Below are 11,631 nucleotides of genomic sequence, written 5' to 3' on the forward strand. Positions count from 1 at the left end.
TTAGATACAAAGACATAGAAGGTTGAAGTAAGGCTGGAAAAAGATATTCTATGCAAATAGTAATAAAAAGAGAATTGTGGTTATATGAGTGTCTGCTATAATAACCTCTAAATCTAAAAAGCCCACAAGAGACAAAGTAGGACCTTGAATATCAAGAAAAGTTTCCATTCACCAAGGAAATTGAACAGTTATAAGCATCATGCACCCAACAACACAGCACCAGAATTATGAATCAAAATGGACAGCGTCGAGGGGAGAAATAGCTTGGTCATAACAGTGACACTACAACACCCCACTTTCAATAATGGACACAGCAGTCAGAGAGAATTTCAGCGAGAACTAGAGACCTTGAGAGCACTGTAAACCAATGAGACCTAACCGACCAATAGACAGCACACAAGCATAGGAGTTTATGTTGCACAAAGTACAGTCCTCAAGGCCCCCATCTCTCACCACACACGACCACCACCCATCCTGTGAAGAAATGGTGTCAATTCCACTGTAGAGACGATGGTGCAACTAAGAAAGCCAAGTGGAGGGACCTGGAGTTGAATGTGACAGCAAGCCTGCAATCACAACAGTGCGAACTAACATACCGAACACTTGAAAGTGAAAAAGTGAAAGTTGCTCAGTCCTGTTGGACTCTTTGAGACCACATGGACTATACAATCCATGGAATTCTCCTGGCCTGAATGGTGGAGTGGGTAGCCTTTCCTTTCTCTGGGGGATCTTCCCAATTGAGGGACTGAACCCAGGTCTCCCGCACTGCAGGCGGATTCTTCACCAGCTGAGCCCCCAGGGAAGCCCTACTTCCTGAACACACATCTGCTGTGTGATTTCCACCTTCATTGGAAAGCCTATCACAAAACTTTATAAAAGTGCATGTAAACACCACGGTACAATAAGAAAAAGGGAGATTTAGACTTTAATACCTCACTGGGGCTTCCCAGGTGGAACTAGTGGTAAAGAACTTGCCTGCCACTGCAGGAGACGTAAGAGACACAGATCCAATCCCTGGGTGGGGAAGATCCCCTGGAGGAGGACACGGCAACCCCTGCAGTGGAAGGTGGAGTCTTAACCACTGGACTGCCCAGGAAGTCCCAGGTACTGATTTTAGTGCTGCTTCCAGCGGTCTTGGCAACGAGGCTTCACAGCAGAGGGCCAGGAGAAATCAGGGGATGAGGAGGGCAGAGACAGCACACGTTCCAATTGCTTGAAGTGAAGGAAATGAGATGATAGGCTAATTGTTGGTGGAGTTAATAAAAGAAGCTTATTCAGATTAAAATGGGCTTCACTGGAGGCTTAGACGATAATGCAGGAGACATGGGTTCAGTCCCTGAGCTGGAAAGATCCCCTGGAGAAGGGAATGGCAACCCACTCCAGGAATCTTGCCTGGGAAATCCAGTGGACAGAAGCCTAGTGGGCTACAGTCTGTGGTGTTGCAAAGAATCAGACAGGACTTAACAACTAACACAGGACGTAATGATGGTTACTCACTCAGCCTACGGGGGTCACTTATTCTGGAGTTGCCCCCACTGGAGACCTCACACTGATAATTCCCAGTGTCCCCTCTGCTGACCCAGTCTAGGGTGAGGGTGCTGTTGTCGGGGGTGAGGGTCATCCCCTCTGTCATCTTCTCTGGCCTTTGGAAAGCTAGCATATAGAGACCCCAGTCTCATCTGTGAGGCAGGTCAGGACCACAGGACCCTCATGTTCTGTGACTGTGGTGTTGCTGGTTTGGAGGGAGGGCCGTGCCACTGGGGCTGTGGAGAGACAGAGGAAATAAATGACTGAGAGTGAGTCAGGGCCTGGGCCATACTCCCTCCTCAGTCTTGGGGCCCAGTGATCTCTGTAAAGGCGACTCTAAGGAAGGCCCTGGGTCTTTGTTCAGGTGACAATGGGAAAGAGATGACTTCACATCTCCTCTGACCCTCAGATCACACCAGGGGGACCCTTGCCTGGTTGCTGGGACAACATTTTAGTATTGGACAGCTTGTGGGATCAGCCCCGGGAACCTCTTCTCAGCCCATGTATCCAGCAACCTCATCATCAGGTGGAAATCTTCTATGATGCTTCCACGTGGCCCTATCCAAAGGAATAAATGTTAGCCCCTCTCATTCAGAACATTGTTGTTCAGTTGCTCAGTTATGTCTGACTGTTTGTGACCCACAGGCTGTGGCACACCAGGCTTCCCTGTCCTTCACTATCTCCCAGAGTTTGTTCAAACTCTTGTCCATTGAGTCGGTGAAGCCATCCAACCATCTCATCCTCTGTTGCCCTCTTCTCCTCCTGCCCTCAATCTTTCCCAGCATCAGGGTCTTTTCCATGAGTCGGCTCTTTGCACCAGGTGGCCGAAGTACGGGAACTTCAGCTTCAGCATCAGTCCTTCCAATGAATGTTCAGGGTTGATTTCCTTTAGGATTGATTCGTTTGATCTCTTGGCTGTCCAAGGGACCCTCAAAAGTCTTCTCCAGCACCACAGTGCAAAAGCATCAATTCTTTGGCATTCAGCCTTCTTTATGGTCAATTCTCACATACTTACCTGACTACTGGATAAACCATAACTTTGACTATATGGACCTTCACACATCTGTTTATTTTGGGGAGGCAGGCTTGCCAGCCCTCTCCATGTTTTGGGTAGAACAGCTTTATATTATTAAGGAACGTGTTCCCATTTGTGAAATAATTTAGTTGGGAATGAAGGTGATCCGGTTAGTTTTCATGATCTTAGGACCATGGGAGATTATAGTTGAATGGTTTCTTAATCTGAAGAAGTCTTTTAATCCTGGCTTATGGAGTGAATATCATGGTGAAGGAAATCTCTAGAGAGAAGTGGTTATTGTTTTAACAAAAGGCTGTAAAAACTAGTCCTTCTATAAACTAGGGGAACTGTCTATGGGACACAGCTTGGTTAATAATTATTTCCCGGATGTTTTAGAAGATGAGAGAAGCCTCTCTCTGTGTCTCTCTCCCTCTTTCTCTCTCCCCCTTCTCTATTTCTCACTCTCTTCTCTGTCTCTGGGCTTCCCTCATATCTCAGTTGGTAAAGAATCCGCCTGCAATGCAGGAGACCTGGGTTCGATCCCTGGGTTGGGAAGATCCCCTGGAGAAGGGAAAGGCTACCCACTCCAGTATCCTGGCCTGGAGAATTCCATGGACTATACAGTCCATGGGGTCACAGAGTTGACTGAGCGACTTTCACTTTCACTTCTCTGTCTCTGCCTCTTTCTCTCTCCCTCCCACCCCTCCAACCTTCTCTTGAAAGAGAGAAAGAAGATAGGAAAAAAGGAAGAAAGAAAACCAGAGAGATCTCCACCTGAGGCTCAGTGAGAATGCTCCAGGGACCACTTATTAGAGACCCCGATTTTCTGACTGTGGTGCTATCCAGGCCTGTCAGGTAATGTTGGATCTGAGAGTACACGGAATGGTTGGGGATAAAGAGAACCTGGGCGTATTTCTGAGGCTTCGCATTGACAAGCCAAGAATCCTGTGTGGCAGGAGAGGTGAGGTTTTCCTCTGGATGGTAACAGGAGTCTGAGAAGGAAGTGGTGGGGGCGGCCGGGCCATCTGAAGCAAAGAGCATAAAGCCACATGGTGCAATCAGAGGGAAGGGAAATTCTTGGTCTGTATTAGGGCCCCAAGGTTCTTCTGAGCTGTTCACACACATGTCTGAAAATTTTCTCATCATTACTCTTCATACTCACTCATTTTGAGTCTGACATATTCATCTGTTTCTCCCATCATATTCTGGTGATCCTTAGCCCCTCAAGAGAGTGCAGCCCCTTCCCTCTCCATCTTGATTTAAGGGGGGCCTGCCTGAACTTGCCTGAAACAGGAACTCACGGCCAGTCTCGGTGTCCGGGGGTGGGAGTCTGTGTGCCTAGGCCTGACAGGGATGGGTATGGCCTGGCCTCTGGCAGCATGGATTTGGGTAGGCAGCCTGGACCACATAGGAACAGAGGTTACTCACAGAGGACATCCAGGGTGAGTGGCTCACTGCGGCTGACACTCACTGGGTTCCTGGCTTCGCACACATAGGGTCCTGTGTCATTCCTTGTCACAGTGAGTACAGTGAGAATCCTGTGGTCCTCAGACAATTCCAGCCTGGTGCTGCTGGGGAGGCTCTGATTGTTGATCCACAACATGTAGGAGGTGTTGAGTCTCAGCTCCACGTTTTAATGCCACAGTGTGTGAACAGAACTCACCCGCCTCCCCAACACTCCGAGGTCAGAGAGGAAGCACTCACAGTATACACAGAGATGTCCGATTTGTCTTTCTGTCTCTAAATCGTTCTTTGCAACGAGCAGGGTGTAGGATCCTATGTCTTTCTGGATGACGTTCTGGATCAGCAGGGTTCCGTTGGGGTAAAGTGTCTCCCGACCACTGTGGGCAGAGCCTTTGGTAGTTGCATTAGTGTCTACTCTGTATGATGCAATTAGCTGGGTGCTGTCTACCCTTTCTCCTCTGTACCAGGCAGGCATAGCCTAGAGGCTTCTCTCGCAGATTGTGGGCAAGTAGGAGAACATCCGTCCCTTCTGTGGCAAGGTGGGGCAACAATTTAACAGGGAGTTGTCCAGTGGTGGGAGGGGGCCAGAAGTGTAAGAGTGGGACTAGGAGGGAAGAGAGAGAAACCAGTTAATATTCTGACTTGTGCGTTGGGATGGAAAAATGGTGCCCTGAACAGATCTCTTCGTCCCTCCGCCTTGGGAGTGTGGGTGTGTGTGTGGGTGTGTGTGTGTGTATGTGTTTCAAGGTCAGCAGCATGACCCCCATCACTTCAGCCCCTCTGGGCTCGTTTTTTCCTCTGTTTCCCCAGCTGTCCCCTGGTTCACTCCCTCGCTGCCCTCACACACCTGCTTACGCTCAGGGCCTCTTGGGAGATGCCCCTCCCCCCCGACCAGCTGCTGTAAAGACCCTCCGTGCTCACTTGCTGACCCTTCCCTGCTCCCTTTCCTGCGTGACGCCTGTAGCACCTGCCAGCACATTCTTGATCTCTCTCTACTTGTGTGTCTTCCTCCCCACAGGGAGTGGGCTCCGTGAGGGTAGGGGCTTGTCTGATCCTGCTTGAAACCCAGGGCCAGGACCAGGCTCCAGATGTTAGTACCTGGGGATGAAGGAAGGAGAGTTCCCAGGAATTCCACAGCCTGGTGATTATTTGTCAGCTTCTAAGGGTGCAGGGTAAGGACAGTGTTTACTGTCCTGGTTCTGTTATTTTCTGTAGTGAAATGAAGATATAAATTATTGTTATCATCATCAGTTTTCAACAATTACTGCTCAGTGAAGAATAACTGATAAACCTACAGCAGTTGAGGTATTCGTGCCCCTCACCAGCTCTAGTTTATGGAGATGTTTCCCTTGTTGCTTCTCCCCTCCCCCCACCCGCCCCTGCTCCGCTCTCTTCTGCCCTCAGGTCCAAACAGAAGCCCTCTGTCCCCTCTCAGAGCCCCGTCTTCCCCAGAGACCACCCAGTCTCTTGTTCTCTCATCTCTGCCCCCTCCCTGAAACTTGACCCTCTCACCTGCCAGCAGGAGCCTGTTCCAGGGGATGCACCGTCTGCGGGGAGGGCCTGAGGGGGTCCCCATGGTGCCTGCTGTCTGCTGTGTCCCTCTCTCTGTGAGGAGGTGCTCACAAGCACTGATGTCCATCGTGTGAGCTCTGCTGTCCTTCCCCCTCTGGCTGGGCCTCCACCGGGGGCAGGAGCACTTCCCGGGGTCATGAGACCCGGGGGCGGGGTCTCTGCCCAGGCCCCTCCCTCTCCCTCTCTTCTCATTCCTTCCTGTCTCTCTGGTCCCTCTACCTCTTTTTTCTCTCTACACACACACATACTTCAGAGATATTGTGGCTTGGTTCTAGACCATTGGAAAAGCAAGTGCATGAACTTGGGGTATCTCAGGGCATTTTTGGAGAATGTATTCATTCACACTTACACTCACAGACATAGGAAACAGCTTACGGTTACCAAAGGGGAAGAGGGGGTAAATTAGGAATTTGGAATTAACAGATATACACTATTATATATAAAATTAACAACAAGGACCTACTTTATAGCATAGGAAACTATATTCAATATCCTGTAATAATGTATAATAGAAAAGAATTTTAAAAAGAAAAAATATGTATATAACTGAATCACTTTGCTGTATACCTGCAACTTTGGAAATCAACATTACCTCAATACAAAATAATGTTTATTCTATTGTAGCCTATTAAGTATGCAATAGCATTATGTCCAAAAAACCAGTGTACTAGACCTTACTTAAAAGTACATTATTGTCAAAAATGCTAACCACCATCTGAACCTTCAGTGAGTTGTCTTCTTTTTGCTGCTGGAGGGTCCTTCCTGTGAGTTGACAGCTGCTGCCTGATCAGGGTGGTGGGTACTGAAGGTTGGTGTCAGTGGCAATTTCTTGGAATAAGACAACAATGAAGTCTGCTTGACTCTTTCTTCACTTACAGACTTAGAAGCCAGCATAGTATTTCTTTCTAATTATTTATTTTTGGTTACACAGGGTCTTCGTAGCTGTGCTCAGGCTTTCTCTAGTTGCAGTGAGTGGGGGCTACTCTCTAGATGTGGTGCTTGGCTTGTCATTGGGTTGGCTTCTCTTGCTGCAGAGCATGGGTTCAGTAATTGTGGCCCGTGGGCTTAGTTGCTCCATGGCATGTGGGATCTTCCTGGACTAGGGATTGAACCAGTACCCCCTGCCACCTCAGGGTGAAGGCAGATTCTTCACCATCGAGCCACCAGGGAATCCCCCTGGGTACTGATTTTAGTGCTGCTTCCAGCGGTCTTGGGAAGGAGGCACCACAGCAGAGGGCCAGGAGAAGTCAGGGGATAAGGAGGGGAAACACAGCACATATTCCAATTGCTTGAAGTGGAGGAAATGAGATGACAGGCTAATTCTTGGTGGAATTGTGGCTCAGAGGGTAAAGCGTCTGCCTGCTATGCAGGAGACCTGGGCCCGATCCCTGGGTCAGGAAGATCCCCTGGAGAAGGAAATGGCAACCCACTCCAGTACTCTTGCCTGGAAAACCCCATAGACAGATAAGCCTGGTAGACTACAGTCCATGGGATTGCAAAGAGTTGGACACAACTGAGCGTCTTCACTTCATCCAGGTTAGAGCAGCTCTGACTCTCTGAGGGGCAGAAAAAAGGGACAGGGAACAAGGAGGTGGGACGTGCTGGAGAGATTCCTATACACCTGAGCCCATGGAGACTGCGGGAGTGAACGCTCGATCAGGCATGGGACGCACTGGAGCCATCTGCGTGGGCAGTGCAGTGTGTCCCTAGAGAAGAGCCCAGCAGACCTTTTACTCATGAAATCATCTTCTCTCCTTCTCCCCTCAGAGGAGGACAGGCAAGTCCTTCCAGGCAGGCTGCAGCAGTGACCTGTGGCTCTAGGTGGACGCACTTTCTCAGCAGGTGTGCACATGAATTTATCGAGCTCTCGGATCCCAGGATCAAATACCTCTGGACTTAGAAACAGGCTCACTCTGACTCCCTGTTGAGCAATTCTATTTCTTCTGCCTGTAAAGAAGGCAATGCAGAAAGCAGTACCAACTGCGAGGCAGCATGTTGATACCTGATATACAATATTTATTATAAATATAGAGCAATTTTTACAAATCATTCAGAAGTGGCCTTAGCCAGGCAAAATTAAATTACACAGAAGTGCTTGCATGAGGGGAGGTGTACACAGTCTGTATCAGGGTGAGAAAACCCTGAAAGAGTTACCTTGAGTACAGAGCGCTCCCAGCCACCCCTCTCTGGGGGGCCAGTTCCACACAGCAGGAGGTCCATCATGAAGATGGAATAAAGCCTTTCTCTCAGCAGCCCAAGGAGGCCCCGTCTGTGCAGAAGACTGGTGGGAAGTAGACGCGCCTCGGAGAAGGCAATGGCAATCCACTCCAGTACTTTTGCCTGGAAAATCCCACGGATGGAGGAGCCTGGTAGGCTGCAGTCCATGGGGTCATGACGAGTCGGACACGACTGAGCAACTTCACTTTCACTTTTCACTTTCATGCATTGGAGAAGGAAATGGCAACCCACTCCAGTGTTCTTGCCTGGAGAATCCCAGGGACGGCGGAGCCTGGTGGGCTGACGTCTATGGGGTTGCACAGAGTCGGACACAACTGAATTGACTTAGCAGCAGCAGCAGACATGTCTCTCTGCCTCCCATGGACCCCATGGGAGAATTCCAGAGGCTCTTCAAGAAGCCCAGGACTGAGTCATAATCCGCCCCCTGTGTCCTAAGGAGCATGCGCACCAGTGCAGTTTTCTAGGCTGTAAGCAATGCCAACAAAGCAAGGGGGCGTGTTCCCTTCAGGGCGCTCCTGTTTCTCAAGGATCAGACACACCTCAGCAGAGACCAAGGCATCCTGAGAAGGTGAGCGGGGCAGAGGGACGGAAGAGGAGGGGGTTGATGACTGGCCTGGGACTTTCCAGGTGGTGCTAGTAGTAAAGAACCGGCCTGCCAAGGCAGGAGACAGGTTCGATCCCTGGGTGGGGAAGATTCCCTGGCGAAGTGAATGGCAAAACACTCCGGTATTCTTGCCAGGACAATCCCATGGACAAAGGAGCCTGGAGGGCTACAGTCAATGGGGTCGCACAGAGTCAGACATGATTGAGCAACTGAGCAGGATGACTGGCCTGAGGTGCCTAGAAAGGGAGTGGGATCCATTTCTGGGCATGAATGTAGAAAACTGCTGCTTCTTATTTTCTGTGTGGAGCCCCTCACACAGAAGGTTTGGGGAGCTCCTGGCCAGGGGGATGTGCAGGATTTTGGTGGCTTCTTTCCTCTAAAGCAGTCAGACTGGCTTATGCAGCAAGTTAAACAGAACCCCTTTCACATAAACAAGCAGTTACAAAAATTAAAATGGCAGAATGTCTCAGAAGGAAAAGGGAAAAAAAATAACCTAAATTGTACATTCTTTGACCATTATTTAAATAATCTCTAGAGGGTAAATTTCTGAGTCTTTTCCCCAGTCCCAGCAGATTGTATCTGATAAGAGCTGACTAGATGAAACCAGATTGTATCTGGTTGTTGTTGACATCAGCAACCTCAGATATACAGATACCACTCTAATGGCAGAAAGCAAAGAGGAACTAAAAAGCCTCTTGATGAGAGTGAAGGAGAGTGAAAGAGCTGGCTTAAAACTAAATATTAAAAAAATTAAGACCATGGCATCTGGCCCCATTACTTCATGGCAGATAGAAGGGGAAAAGGTGGAAGTAGTGACAGAGTTCCTCTTCTTGGGCTCTAAAATCACTGCAGATGGTAACTGCAGCCACGAAATCAGAAGACATATGCTTCTTGGCAGGAATGTGATGATGACAAACCTAGACAGTGTGTTGAAAAGCAGAGACATGACTTTGCCAACAAAGATCCATGTAGTCAAGACTATGGTCTTCCCAGTGGTCACATATGGTTGTGAGAGCTGGACCATAAAGAAGACGGAGTAGTACCAAAGAATCCATGCCTTCAAACTGTGGTGCTGGAGAAGACTCCTGAGAGTTCCTTGGACAGCAAGGAGATCAAACCAGTCAATCTTAAGGGAAATCAATCCTGAATACTTGTTGGAATGACAGATGCTGAAGCTGAAATTCTACTATTATGGTCATCTGATGCAAGTTCAGTTCAGTTCAGTTCAGTTCAGTTGCTCAGTCATATCCGACTCTTTGCGACCCCATGAATCGCAGCACACCAGCCTCCCTGTCCATCACCAACTCCCAGAGTTCACTCAAACTCATGTCCATTGAGTCGGTGATGCCATCCAGCCATCTCATCCTCTGTCGTCCCCTTCTCCTGCTGCCCCCAATCCCTCCCAGCAAACAGCTGACTCATTGGAAAAGTCCCTGATGCTGAGAAAGATTGAGGGCAGAAGGAGAAGAGGATGTCAGAGGATGAGATTGCAGGATGACATCACCGATGCAATGGACATGAACTTGGTCAAACTTCGGGAGACGGAGAGGGACAGAGAGGCCTGGCGTGCTGCAGTCTGTGGGGTCACAAGAGTCGGACATGACTGGGTGACTGAACAACAACAACAACAAGAGCTGACTGCCCCCCCCCACCCCAAAGTGATAATCCCTTCCTCTGTGGGCATTTCTTGAAATGAACTCCATGAAGTTCTTTAAACATACCTGCATTTTAAAAATTAAGAGTTACTTATGGACCTAGACAAGTAGTTGTTTAGTTGCTTCTAGTAGGTTCTCTCTCTTGGAGAAGGCAATGGCACCCCACTCCAGTACTCTTGCCTGGAAAATCCCATGGACCGAGGAGGCTGGTAGGCTGCAGTCCATGGGGTCTTGAAGAGTCTGACACTACTGAGTGACTTCACTTTCACTTTTCACTTTCATGCATTGGAGAAGGAAATGGCAACCCACTCCAGTGTTCTTGCCTGGAGAATCCCAGGGACCGGGGAGTCTGGTGGGCTGCCGTCTATGGGGTCGCACAGAGTTGGACACGACTGAAGCGACTTAGCAGCAGCAGTAGGCTCTCTGGTAGCTCAGTGGTAAAGAATTCTCCTGCCAATGAGGAGACACGGGTTCAATCTATGGGTCGGGAAAATTCCCTGGAGGAGGAAATGGCAACCCACTCCAGTAATCTTGCCTGGGGGAAATCCCATGGACAGAGGAGTCTGGCCGGCTACAGTCCATGGAGTCCAAAAGAATGGGACACAACTGAGCACGCATACACTCACGCAGTAGGCTCTCTGAAGACGAGCTTTCCAAAGGAACTGGTGGTGTAGGGTAAGGGAGTTAAGAGAAGGCAAGGTTCAGAAAAAGAATGAGACTGGCACTTTACAGGAACAGATCACTTTTAACGAGGCGAGAAGGGGCAGCAGTCAGATTAGTGAGCTGCTGCACCAACCCAAGAAAAGAGTAAGTATATATAGGCATATATGTAGAAATCTGTCTTAAGGGGGCCTGTTCTTCTCCAAGGTTGTTCGGAGTAGTTATCTCTTAAACGGCTGGGGCAAGGAATTCTGGAGATCGGCCAGAGGCTGGACCTGCTGGAAGCTGGGCGTAATCAACCTTAATGTCCATTTTCTTTTTCCTTCAGTGAGAGAGTTCTTTGTTTTGCATAGAATGGTAGGGAGGACCCGCAGGGGAGTTTTAACTCCAGGCTACTTTGAGCCATGTAACTTTCCTTCAGGTGGTCTTCTAGGTAAGCATCAAGGTGTTTAAGCCCTGGTCTTGCAGGTAGACAACCTTGGTGGGGACAAAGCTGTCGAATTTGCAGTCCTAACTCAATTATATATGTATTTCCTGTGGATGGTGAGTTCCTACTGGACTTTGAAGAGCTAGGAAAAGCTTTTCCTTTTCTTCTCTCTTCTTTTCTGACACATGCATTTCAGTGAGAAGGAACATAACTTGCAAATGTGTGGCAAATTCAAGTTAGACTCCAATAGGCCAGGACTGGGGTGGGAAGCACTGTTTACAACAGCTGAGACGTGGAAGCAACCTAGGTGTCCATCACAAGACGAATGGATAAAGAAGCTGAGGGACATACATACAATGGAATACTACTCAGCCAGTGTGCTCTGAATAAGCAAATGGGGAGGCCTAGGTCAGCAAATGGGGAGGGGCAGAGATTCTGACAACTGTCTCCCAAGGTCCTCTTTGCCGAA

At 48.9% G+C, this 11,631-nt stretch overlaps 1 pseudogene; it reads right to left on the reverse strand.

The window, feature by feature from the left end:
* Positions 1-3,855: 3,855 nt before the first annotated feature.
* On the reverse strand, positions 3,856-5,693 carry LOC147353950 (cell adhesion molecule CEACAM6-like; annotated as a pseudogene).
* Between the last annotated feature and the right edge of the window lie 5,938 nt (positions 5,694-11,631).

The sequence above is a fragment of the Bos grunniens genome, chromosome 18 (genome assembly GCF_055505025.1).
Source record: "Bos grunniens cultivar Pamir isolate PY7600 chromosome 18, Bosgru_T2T1.0, whole genome shotgun sequence".
Classification (NCBI taxonomy): domain Eukaryota; kingdom Metazoa; phylum Chordata; class Mammalia; order Artiodactyla; family Bovidae; genus Bos; species Bos grunniens.